General features: G+C 38.0%; 1 long non-coding RNA gene across 1 annotated transcript; it reads right to left on the reverse strand.

Annotated features, from left to right (window-relative positions):
- Positions 1-1,809: 1,809 nt before the first annotated feature.
- On the reverse strand, positions 1,810-5,943 carry LOC120941470. The gene is made up of 2 exons (XR_005749545.1): positions 5,815-5,943; positions 1,810-3,237 (listed from the first exon to the last, which is right to left on the reverse strand). It is a non-coding gene; the product is annotated as an uncharacterized LOC120941470 (long non-coding RNA).
- Between the last annotated feature and the right edge of the window lie 5,014 nt (positions 5,944-10,957).

Raw genomic sequence — 10,957 nt, forward strand, 5'->3', positions numbered from 1 at the left:
CCCACTTTTAAGTGCACAATGGGGTTTTCTAAAGCTGGAAAGCGCAAAATCGCCCGGTGGCCGCGATGTCTGCCGGACACCCACGATTGCCCGTGATCACGGCAAGAGTGTGGATCTGTGTGTGTAAACACACAGATCCACCTCCTGTCAGAGGTGAGGTGACAAATGTGTGTTTAATATACGCTTATTGCGATTTTTTTTTACCAAAAATGTGTAGAATACATATCAGCCTAAACTGAGGAAAAAAAACGTTTTTTTAAAGAAAATGTGATATTTATTAAATCAAAAAGTAAAAAATATTGTGTTTTTTTTTTTTCAAAATTGGCACTCTTCTCAGTAAGGGGAGGAATGGGGAGTGAGAAGAGAGAAAATAATTAATATAAATATATGCATTTTTTTTTCTTTTGAATGAATGGAGGAGAGTGAGTGTGAATGAAATATCGAAGACATTTTTATTAAAAGGATCATGATAACTGAGGAGGAGGAAGAAACAAAAAGAAAATAGAGGGATAAAGATCCCTAAAAGTTAAAGTGTAAATGTTTATAAACGTAGAAAAAAAAATTGTTGCTCTTCTTTTGTTTATAGTGCAAAAAATAAAAACCACAGATGTAATCAATTACCACCAAATGAAAACTCTATTTGTGGGAAAGGGACATCAATTTTGTTTGGGAGCCACGTCGCATGAAGGTACAATTGTCATTCAAGGTGCGATAGCGCTGAATACTAAAAATTGGTCTGGGCAGGAAGGGGGTAAAAATGCCCTGTTTTGAAGTGGTTAAGCCCAGTAATAAAACCTTGAATTTCATTGGTCTCTGTGCAGAAGTGAGCCTGATTTTGCGCTTTCCAGCTTTAGTAAATAAACCCCATTGTGTACTTAAAAGTGGGGTATGTCTGTACAAGTCTATGGGATTGCACAATCAGTTTTCTGAGTACTTCATAAAGCATGATAAATGCAGGTTAGAGGGAGGTTAAATGCAGGTCAATTTCACCTGTCGAATTCTGAAAGATCTCAGAGCTATCTCAATTATGCCAAACACAAGGTGCACAAGCCCAAAGCCCATCAACACAGGTTCTTAGTCGCTTATTCTGGGTACCTTAGAAAGCATATTATATGTTGGTTTAAACGTACAGTAAAACATTATTTTCCTGCTTGTCTTAGAGTGTAATCAATAGTTCCTCTTAGTATTATTGTCATGGAAAATTCCAAATTATAAATTCAGCCAGTCACAACTTTGATTACAACCTTGGAATAAATACTAAACCATTCCACATGATTCTTCAACCTAAAGCAGTACTACTATTTATATATGCACAGTCTGGCCCCACTCTTGGCTAAGCACTGTGTTAGCAGGCACAGTGCAGAAAACATCTAAGCTGCAGTGAATTTCATGATTTTATTGAGAAAGATCTAGCTGAGGATAATTCTCCCACAAATACTGACCCTAGTCCTTCTGCAAAAATATCACAATTGCTGGTTACCAGTCAAGGCCAAAAAGGACCATATTACCATCTATGAGGTTAGTATGATTAGCTGAAGTGTAACCCAAACTCATACTTCTGACCATGCAAAAATATGCATAAGCAAATTAGGATACATGTGTTCAGAAATGAATACTGGAACATGCAGAAGTTTAGAGCACACTGAATATCACTATGCACTTCTAAACAATTTGACCTCTTTGGTTTAAAACAATGACTTACAACTGGTGACAGTTGATGGTAAATGCTGAACCACTCTTATCTCCACATACAAAAAAAATAAGAACAATAAAAACAATAATTCAAATAATTCAAACCTAAAACTAATATAAATTACAAAAAAAGTAGTGTTGATTTAATAGTATAGATGATATATACAAATTACTGAAATAATCTCTATTTTTAAAATAAAATATAAAAACAATACTGGCTACATCTTAACCATTTTAGGCCTCAGACTGAACTTCTGTTCTCTCCAGATAAAAGGGTGGTCAATGGCAAAGGTGGACTGTTGGAATTTATTGTAGGAAGCATTTTATACCTAGAAGTGTATAAGGATATTCAGTCATTATTATCTTGTCTTGTGATATGCCTTAAAAAAAAAAAACTTTCTCTAAATATATTGTTAACCAGAACATGCATAGCATGGGATACATCAGTTAACATTGTTTCATGAACAAAGCTCACTAATGGTGAGTCAGATATTGTAGAAAAATACAAACGAGTCAGGGTGGAAAAATAGGCTATTCTTAGGTGGTAAAGGAACTGGATATTCCATAAATCCCTATCTCTTAGTACAAACCACTGAGTTGGAATCCCCTGGACAACTCATGCTATTGGAGGCTGTGAGTTTTTGGAAAGTAGGTGGTAAAAGCATCATCTAGTGCTTAACTTTGTGTACCAAAACAGAAGCTAAGATTGTCCAGGGAATTTATCTGAGACATGTTTGTAAATGTGTCACAAGTATGTGCCCAGGATATTATGGGCATCTAGCAATAGAAGATAATTAAACACCCAGTATCAGTTCTCGGTTTTAAAAACATACAATGGAATACCCAAATCAAAGGGGGGATGAGAACTTCTTTTGTTAATTCATGTTGCCAAAGCAGGAAAATGTTCTTTACTTAATACTTGTAATTTGTCTTAATGTCTCCAGTAATTATAGCAATTTTCTATCATATAATCATGTTTTGTTTTATTTTTTGTATTTTTTTTCTGTTTTATTTTTTTTTTAAATTCCAGACCTTCTAATATAGTTTATAAAGCACAGTAAATACTGATAGTGGATGCTCCTCCAATATATGCAAATAAGTTTCTTGTTTAGATTAATCTCCTTTTCAAAAAAAAGAAAATAAATTGTAATCAAGCACTCATAGAGTGCAGTCGTCTTGCTGGAAAACGTCCCATGTCGCACATGAAGTGTAGATTGAGTTCTTTCCGGTAAGTCTTCTTCATTCTTTTTTCCTCCTAGGGTGTCCATGACCCCCATTGTGTTCCTAAAAATGTGCTTTAATAGTAGCGGAGAACCGGAGAGTGCACAGCAGTATGTCTCATTTTTTTCCAGTTTCATAATCAAAAAAATAAGAGTTCTCCAGCATTATACCATTGTGCAAACAGTGTTCAAATTTGGGTCAAATCGTACTGCTTTCCCCTCCACAGTTTTTGCATTGGTGTCGTACATTGGATTTTCAAAAGCTGCTTGACCATTGTTATTTTCATGTACAGAGCATCCAGTGTACTGGGTTTTAGGTGCAGTCCTGTTGAAAGAGACCAATAATGTTGAACTAAGGAATAACAAAAATAATAAAATAATAATAATACTAATGATATAGTCATAAAGGTGAATGTGAAGAATCAGTAGAACATAGAAGTAATAGCAATGACTACCACTAGGGTAGATGTGTGGCCAACGTCTTTCTGATGGGGAGCTGTCCCTGCTGGGAAAACACAGTAATTATTTTTAGCAGCTATAGCCACTGGCAATAATCGCATGTAACAATCTGACATGCTGGTTGTACCTAAGTCAATCAATTGTTCAACTTGGGTGCAATCATCCTGCCCATAGATAGTTATAATCTCGGTCAGTCCCTGCTGAACCAGCTGAGGTTCGAAGCATCTATGGTTGGCTTAATGCTGTAATATACTAATCTAAAACACTAAAAACCTTATTACTGAATCTCTCACTGGGGTTGATTTCCAAAGAAATATTAAGCAAAAGTAATGTTCATTAAAGGGGTTGTAAAGGTAAAAAAAAAAAAATCCCTAAATAGCTTCCTTTACCTTAGTGCAGTCCTCCTTCACTTACCTCATCCTTCCTTTTTAAATGTCCTTATTTCTTCTGAGAAATCCTCACTTCCTGTTCTTCTGTCTGTAACTACACACCGTAATGCAAGGCTTTCTCCCTGGTGTGGAGAAAGCCTCTTGAGGGGGCGAGTAGGAGTGTCAGGACGCCCACTAACACACAGCTCCTTTCTCTATCTGCAAAGTAGAGAGTGTCCTGACACTCCTGCTCGCCCCCTCCCGGCTCACCGCTCAAGAGGCTTTCTCCACACCAGGGAGAAAGCCTCGCAATACTGTGTGGAGTTACAGACAGAAGATCAGGAAGTGAGGATTTCTCAGAAGAAATAAGGAAATTTAAAAGCAAAATGGAAGGATGAGGTAAGTGAAGGAGGACTGCACTAAGGTAAAGGAAGCTATTTAGGGATTTTTTTTTATCTTTACAACCCCTTTAAGCTTAGTAAATAAAATTAAGTACTAATCTTTTTTGAATATAAAGACTCCGTTCACACCTTTAACATATGCACTTGAACACACATCAATGCATGTGCACTGCTCTGCCATTGTTTTTAATGTTGCTAGTTCACTTTTGTGTGATGAGTCCATTGATCAAAAATGTACAGTTCCATTTTTTTTATTTAGTTTTAGTGATGTTCCAGCTCATAGTAAGCAGTCCTTCCAATAGCAAACCCAATTTCACTTAACATTTCATTGGCTGGCAGAACCCAACAAAGTAGCACAGTAGTGCAAGGAAACTTACATAAAAGTACATGGAATTAGATGAGAATTAGTAAAATTACATAAATTGATAAATTAAAGAGAATAGCTTTTACTTCTTTAGTAAATCTATTGTATTCCATGTTGAGAGGCTAAATAACCTAAAATATAGACACTTTTAAGAAGAAGCACTTCCATCCATGGATAAGGACATTTGGAAAATGTATAAAATATACTAATCAATATGAATACATAAAATTTCCTCTGTTTTATTATATGTTAATACAGTTGTGCTATTTTTGATTTGTCTATATGTACAGTATTTTAGTCAAGCATTTCTTATAGATGGTTGGTATTGTCATCAAAGTGATCTGTTAGAGTGGAATCTTTAGTTCATTTTCCATTGTATAAACAATCTTTTTGCATCTCTGTTTTACTTCCTTTCAATAATGGAATGATTTCACCCAATTTACGCATTTACATTTCCTCTATCTTGAAGCTATAGTCTTATATTATTTGCTTCTGCTTCGTGTGCATTTTGTGAACCTACAATCTTCTCTGTAGAGAAAGTATTTAGTGCTTATGGAAATATTCATTATACAATAGACTGTACAGCCACAATATCATAAGTATTGTCTTATGTCAGTTAGTAGCATTAAAGAAACCTGTCAGGACTGAAATTATGCAAGAATCTGGATGTTCAACCCAATTTGTTTTGGTCTAGGGCTATATCGGCTTTTACATTTGTTTTCTGCCGAGAGATCTAACATCTTGGCAGTCATCTAATTTGCAACACATCAAAATAAAAGTAAATGCTTTAAACCTAGTCAATAAAATGTCATATATATATATTTTTTAATATGTTAATTTAATGTTTGATATTTTTTAAATCTGCAGCATTCATTAAAATAATAGCTGGTGACAATTTCATTAAGATCCTCATTCAGGCACTTTATTTTATAGGGTGAAAACATGCTATTACTGTCGCCCAATGGTGTTTTTGCATCATCACCCTGTCCTATGAACTCTGTATGGAGACTACAGAACATTAGGTAGGCATTGTCCAATATGTCTGCAAAGAAGCTTGAAGAGATTGGACGCACTGAGATGCAACAAATGAAATAAATCTGACATTAAATGTTATTCAGTTAAGGCTTACATCTACTTTAATATGATGGTAATGAGAAAACTGTCAAACGAGCAGTTAAGTTCCCCAATTGCCAGCATAGCCATAGGCTGGCTTATCTCTGGTTGTCCACTTATTTGCCTTTATTTGTCTAAATTCTGACCCTTCAACTCACTGTTTTACATGGAAAGTTATGACTTGAATGACAACTTACCTTTGTTTATATAGATAAAATCCAAAACCAGCAAATATAAGAGCGAAAAAAGGCACCAGGATAGCAATAGCGACAGAGCTACTGTTTGTTCCGACCGACTGGTTTGAAGAATTATCCTCTGATGTGTTAATTCCTGTCAACATAAACAATGAGGTAAAATAAGTGTCTGTCTTCACAGCAACATGACTAGTGAGATATGTAATTAGCATATTGTCAAATGTTATTTCCCCAGCATAATTTCTTCATTGTGACATAATGTTTTATGGTCATACGCAAAGAGTTCAATGTGGGGGGGATGAGGAATACAGTAGACATTTAAGTAATTTATCCCGTGTCCATACACAGGATGAATTACTTTCCTGCAACCACAGGTGGTAGGAAAGACATTTTCTTGATTCCCCATCAACACAGACAGTGTTGATGCGGGAATCCATCCTGCCGGGCTATTGTCTTCTACTGACGGTGTGCTAGTGATAATCGCAAGAAAATACAGCAGGCTGGTTGTACCCAAGTTGATTGATCAATCAACTTGGTACATTCAGTCTGCCTATTAATGGTTTGGACCCCGGCTGGTTCAGCAGGACGATTTGAACCGTGTATGGCCAGCCTAAGTCTCTGTCACTTTCAAGAGTGTGTAAAAACAATCCTCTGGAAGAGGTGATGGTCAGAATTTAATAAGTCAGCGGTGTTGAGGACTCTATTGTAAAAGGCTTGGAAATGTCTTTAAAGAGACACAATATGATACTTTTCTGTAAGTACAGAGTAGAAAATCCTGCAAGGAAATTACATCATTTTACCTGAAAAAGAAAAGTGGCAACAAACCCAATTATCAGTTGTGTAGGTTTTGTGGTGACTTTGATGTTGAGAAGTTCACAACATTAAAAGACAATCATTGTAAAACAAAGGTTTTGTGGTAGTTAGACAGGATCAATGCATTTAATAAGAAGATTCAGCATAGAAATAACCTTCAGTATGTCACAAAAATAATGTTTGTGGAGATGCTAGAACCAAGTTAAAGGGGTTGTAAAGGTTTGTTTTTTATTTTCTAAATAGATTCCTGTAAGCTAGTGCATTGTTGGTTCACTAACCTTTTCCTCTGATTTCCCTTCTTAATGTGTTTTTTCTTTGTCTGAATTTCTCACTTCCTGTTCCTCCTCAATAAGCTTGTCCCCCATCATCCGAGACGTTCTGGCTGAGGGTTAGTCAGCGTGCTAGCCCCCCTGTGAATGTTCACAGCGTCTCCCCGCAGGGATGTAGTCCAAAGGGAGGGGGTGAGCATGTTGACTAACCCCCAGCCAGAACAGCTTGGATGATGGGGACAAGCTTATTGAGGAGGAACAGGAAGTGAGAAATTCAGACAAAGAAAAAAAAAACATTTAGATGGGAAATCGAAGGAAAAGGTAAGTGAACCAACAATGCACAGGCTTAAAGGAACCTATTTAGAAAAAACAATGAACCTTTACAACCCCTTTAAGTATAGTCTAAAGTTATCTCCAGTTTTAAGGGGCAACTCTCTAATGTATGGGGTAAGCCTAGGGGGTTGATTTACTTAAAGCCAATGTTAATACAGTGATCTCCCCTGCTGTGCCCCCCCCCCCCAGCCAGAACACTCCTGTCAGCGCTCTCAGTCATTGGCTGAGAGCATCGACCGGGAGCTGATCAGTAGACCTTTTTCGGTCATGACTCTTCGAAAGAAGTCGGCTTCAACAGATGGTACCCCTAAATTCCTATACAGATTGGTAGTATTTTACTTTACCTTTAAAGCCGACCTGCCTTCTATTTAAACTTTTTTGAATACACATATACAGTCTGGTATGTTAAGGACATAAAGTAATATAAGGCAATATGTGTACAAGCAAATCTATATATATTTATGACACTCAGCTCATCGAATGCATGCAGTGTGTGTCCCGCGAGGAAAACAGACCAAAGCAATTTATTGTTTAATAATTCCTCTTTTTAATGAAATGACAATTTTGGTAGTTTATTTGCTGGTTAGTTCACAGGGGACAGGGGATTTCATTGTGGTAGTGAATAATTAGATTGTAAATATGAAGCTTCGGTTTACAGTAAATCTATAAAAACCAAACAGGTGCTTTTCTTTACTGTGGGCAAGATTGTTTTTAATAACACTGACACAAATTGACATACAGAGGCAGCAATGAATCATTTATTATATGAAGTGATGCAGTAAAATGGGTTGTCTATATTGCAAGCTGCAATCCAAATGTATGGCTGAGATATATTTTCATTCTGCAAAAAAAAGGGTAATTGACAAGATATCCACTAGGGAGATGGATTTTGCTTATGCAATCCAGTTTCTTAAGGCTAAGTTTGAATGCAAGATTTCTGCACCTCTGAAACACAATCTCCATTTGGATTGCTTTTATTATAAATCAGGTATTAAAGGATTCCAGATTCCAGAGTGCATCAATGAAGAAAACATGTAGTCATCACATTACTACAAAAAGCCTTCATCACAGGCTAATCTTGGTTTATAAGATAAGTGCCGTGCATAGGTGTGTGCACAGGGTGTGTCAGGTGTGCCTGTGTGGTGCAGATTTCCCTTGTTTAAACCCCTGATTTTTCATAAAAGCCCCCAAAAAATGTGTAAAAAATAAATAAAACATTAAATACAAATAAAAACTACTGACACCAATCTCTGCCCTACTGACACCGTCCACTGCTCTACTGACACCAATTTCTGCCCTACTGACACCAAGCACTGTTCTAAAGAACAGCAAAAAAAAAAATAGAGAACCAAGATAGTTATGAGCTACAGAAAAAAACACATTTAGGAGGAGATTTGCTAAAGCTGGAGCACTCAGAATCTGGTACAGCTGTGTATGGTAGCCAATCAGCTTCTAACTTAAGCTTGTCCAGTTAAGCTTTGACAATAATTTTTGCATGTTACAGGTTTAGCAAAACTTCCCCTTTGAGTACCTAATTTGTCATAGAATCCTGCCTATTACAAGATCCAAAGGCAAAAAGGCCAAGTGTGGCCAACCACTTACAGGTATACCATACATTGTCAATGCTGGAAAATAGCACACTCTAACCATAGAATATGGCCCACATGATTAAAGGAACACTAAAGGCAGAAATATTTTTTTTTTTAAATAACAAACATGTTATACTTACCTCCACTCTGCAGCTCGTTTTGCACAGAGTGGACCCGAATCATGTCTTCTGGGGTCCCTCAGGGGCTGTCTCGGCTCCACCTCGCAAAAGCTTTCTACCTTCATGCGAGCGAGCTTGCATGGTGGAAAGCTTTTGCGAGCGCGCTCCCGTGATACAGCGGCGGCCATAGCCACCGACTGTATCACTCGACCCCGCCCCTTGGGGCGCCGCGTCATCCGCTGTGATTGACAGCAGCGCCAGCCAATGGCTGCGCTGCTATCAATCCGCCCAGCCTAGCCAATCAACGGCCAGGCTGGGAACCGAACAGGATGACAAGCACGCGCCCGGGACTTTCGAGGGGTGAGGTAAGTAAAACGGGGGCTCAGGGGGGCCGGTGCTGTCAGATGTTTTTTTTACCTTAATGCATAGGATGCATTAAGGTAAAAAAACTTTTACCTTTACAACCCCTTTAACCCATTCTTGATGAGTTAGCAGATTTTCAATATTGCAGTATAAGTTTCCTGGCTTGGAATGGGGCTCTTGGATTGCTTTTCAGAGATATTTGATAGCTTGCGAGGAGGTGATATGTTGCCTCCTCACCTCATGTTTTACACTATAAATGATGCATCAGCATGCCGCAACTGCATGCATTGCACACGGAGCAGGCAGTTGTGTGACTGCCCCATTCTCTTTAATGGGTCATGTTTAGCAGAGCTACTGGCTGCTGATTGTGTCTGTTAGAAGCCTTATTTAATCTAATATCTGATTATTAACAATGCTAATATGTGTGACTGCACCTTAGGCTCTGTTCACACTGGTATGACAACGACTTTTTCGCGATACGGCACTGCGTCGCTTTTAACTGGCAATTGCGCGGTCGTGTGACACTGTACTCAAACAGAATGTATGTATTTTTTTCCCACAAATAGAGCTTTATTTTTGTGGTATTTGATCACCTCTGCAGTTTTTACTTTTTGCGCTATAAACAAAAGAAGAGCGACAATTTTTGCTATAATAAATACCCCAATTAAAAAAAAATATTTCTTCATCAGTTTAGGCTGATATATATTCTTCTACATATTTTTGGTGAAAAAATCGCAATAAGAGTATATTAATTTGTTTGCGCAAACGTTATAGCATCTACAAAATAGGGGATAGATTTATGGCATTTTTATTATATTTTTTTTTACAATAATGGCGGCGATCTGCGATTTTTATCAGGACTGCGACATTGCAGATCGGACACTTTTAACACATTTTTGGGACCATTGACACTTATACTGCAAGCAGTGCTATACCAATGCACTGATTACAGTGTAAATGTCACTGGCAGGGAAGGGGTTAACACTAGGGGGGATCAAGGGGTTAAATGTGTTCCCTCAGTGTGTTCTAACTGTGGGGGGATGGAACTGACTTGGGGGGTAGACCGATCAGTGTTCCTATATACTAGGAACACACGATCTGTCTCCTCACCCCTGACAAATGTGGATTTGTGTGTTTACACACACAAATCCCCATTCTCGCTCTGTCAGGAGTGATCACGGTAGCCCAGCAGCCATCGCAGCCACTGGGCACGTGCATCAGCTCCTTGGGGACGCGCAGCATGCGCGCGCCCCTATACGCATTAAGGCTCCCACTGTACAGCTATGGTGATTCGAGCAGGAGTGCCATTCTGATGCCATTAATCGATGGCATTCAGTCGGCAAGCGGTTAAAGGCCAACTGAATTCCGTATTTTTGCAGTGAAAACTATTTAACTAAAGTCACTTTTTTATCCTTAGTGCCTTGGAATGAAAGGCTGACAATAAAGACACACACAAATGGACATGTCATAGTGCTGACTGGCTACTTACAACTAGAACCATGTGGGTAGCATAATCTGGTGACAGTATACCCTAATGTTCTAGATTTATTGATAAAGAGTTAGCAAATTAATCCTGTCATTCTAAGATTGAAAACTAAACTGGGTTAGGAGGAAGACGGAAAGCCCAGGGGAGGCAGGGAATATACATGATTCACTCTAT

The sequence above is a fragment of the Rana temporaria genome, chromosome 5 (assembly GCF_905171775.1).
Source record: "Rana temporaria chromosome 5, aRanTem1.1, whole genome shotgun sequence".
NCBI lineage: Eukaryota > Metazoa > Chordata > Amphibia > Anura > Ranidae > Rana > Rana temporaria.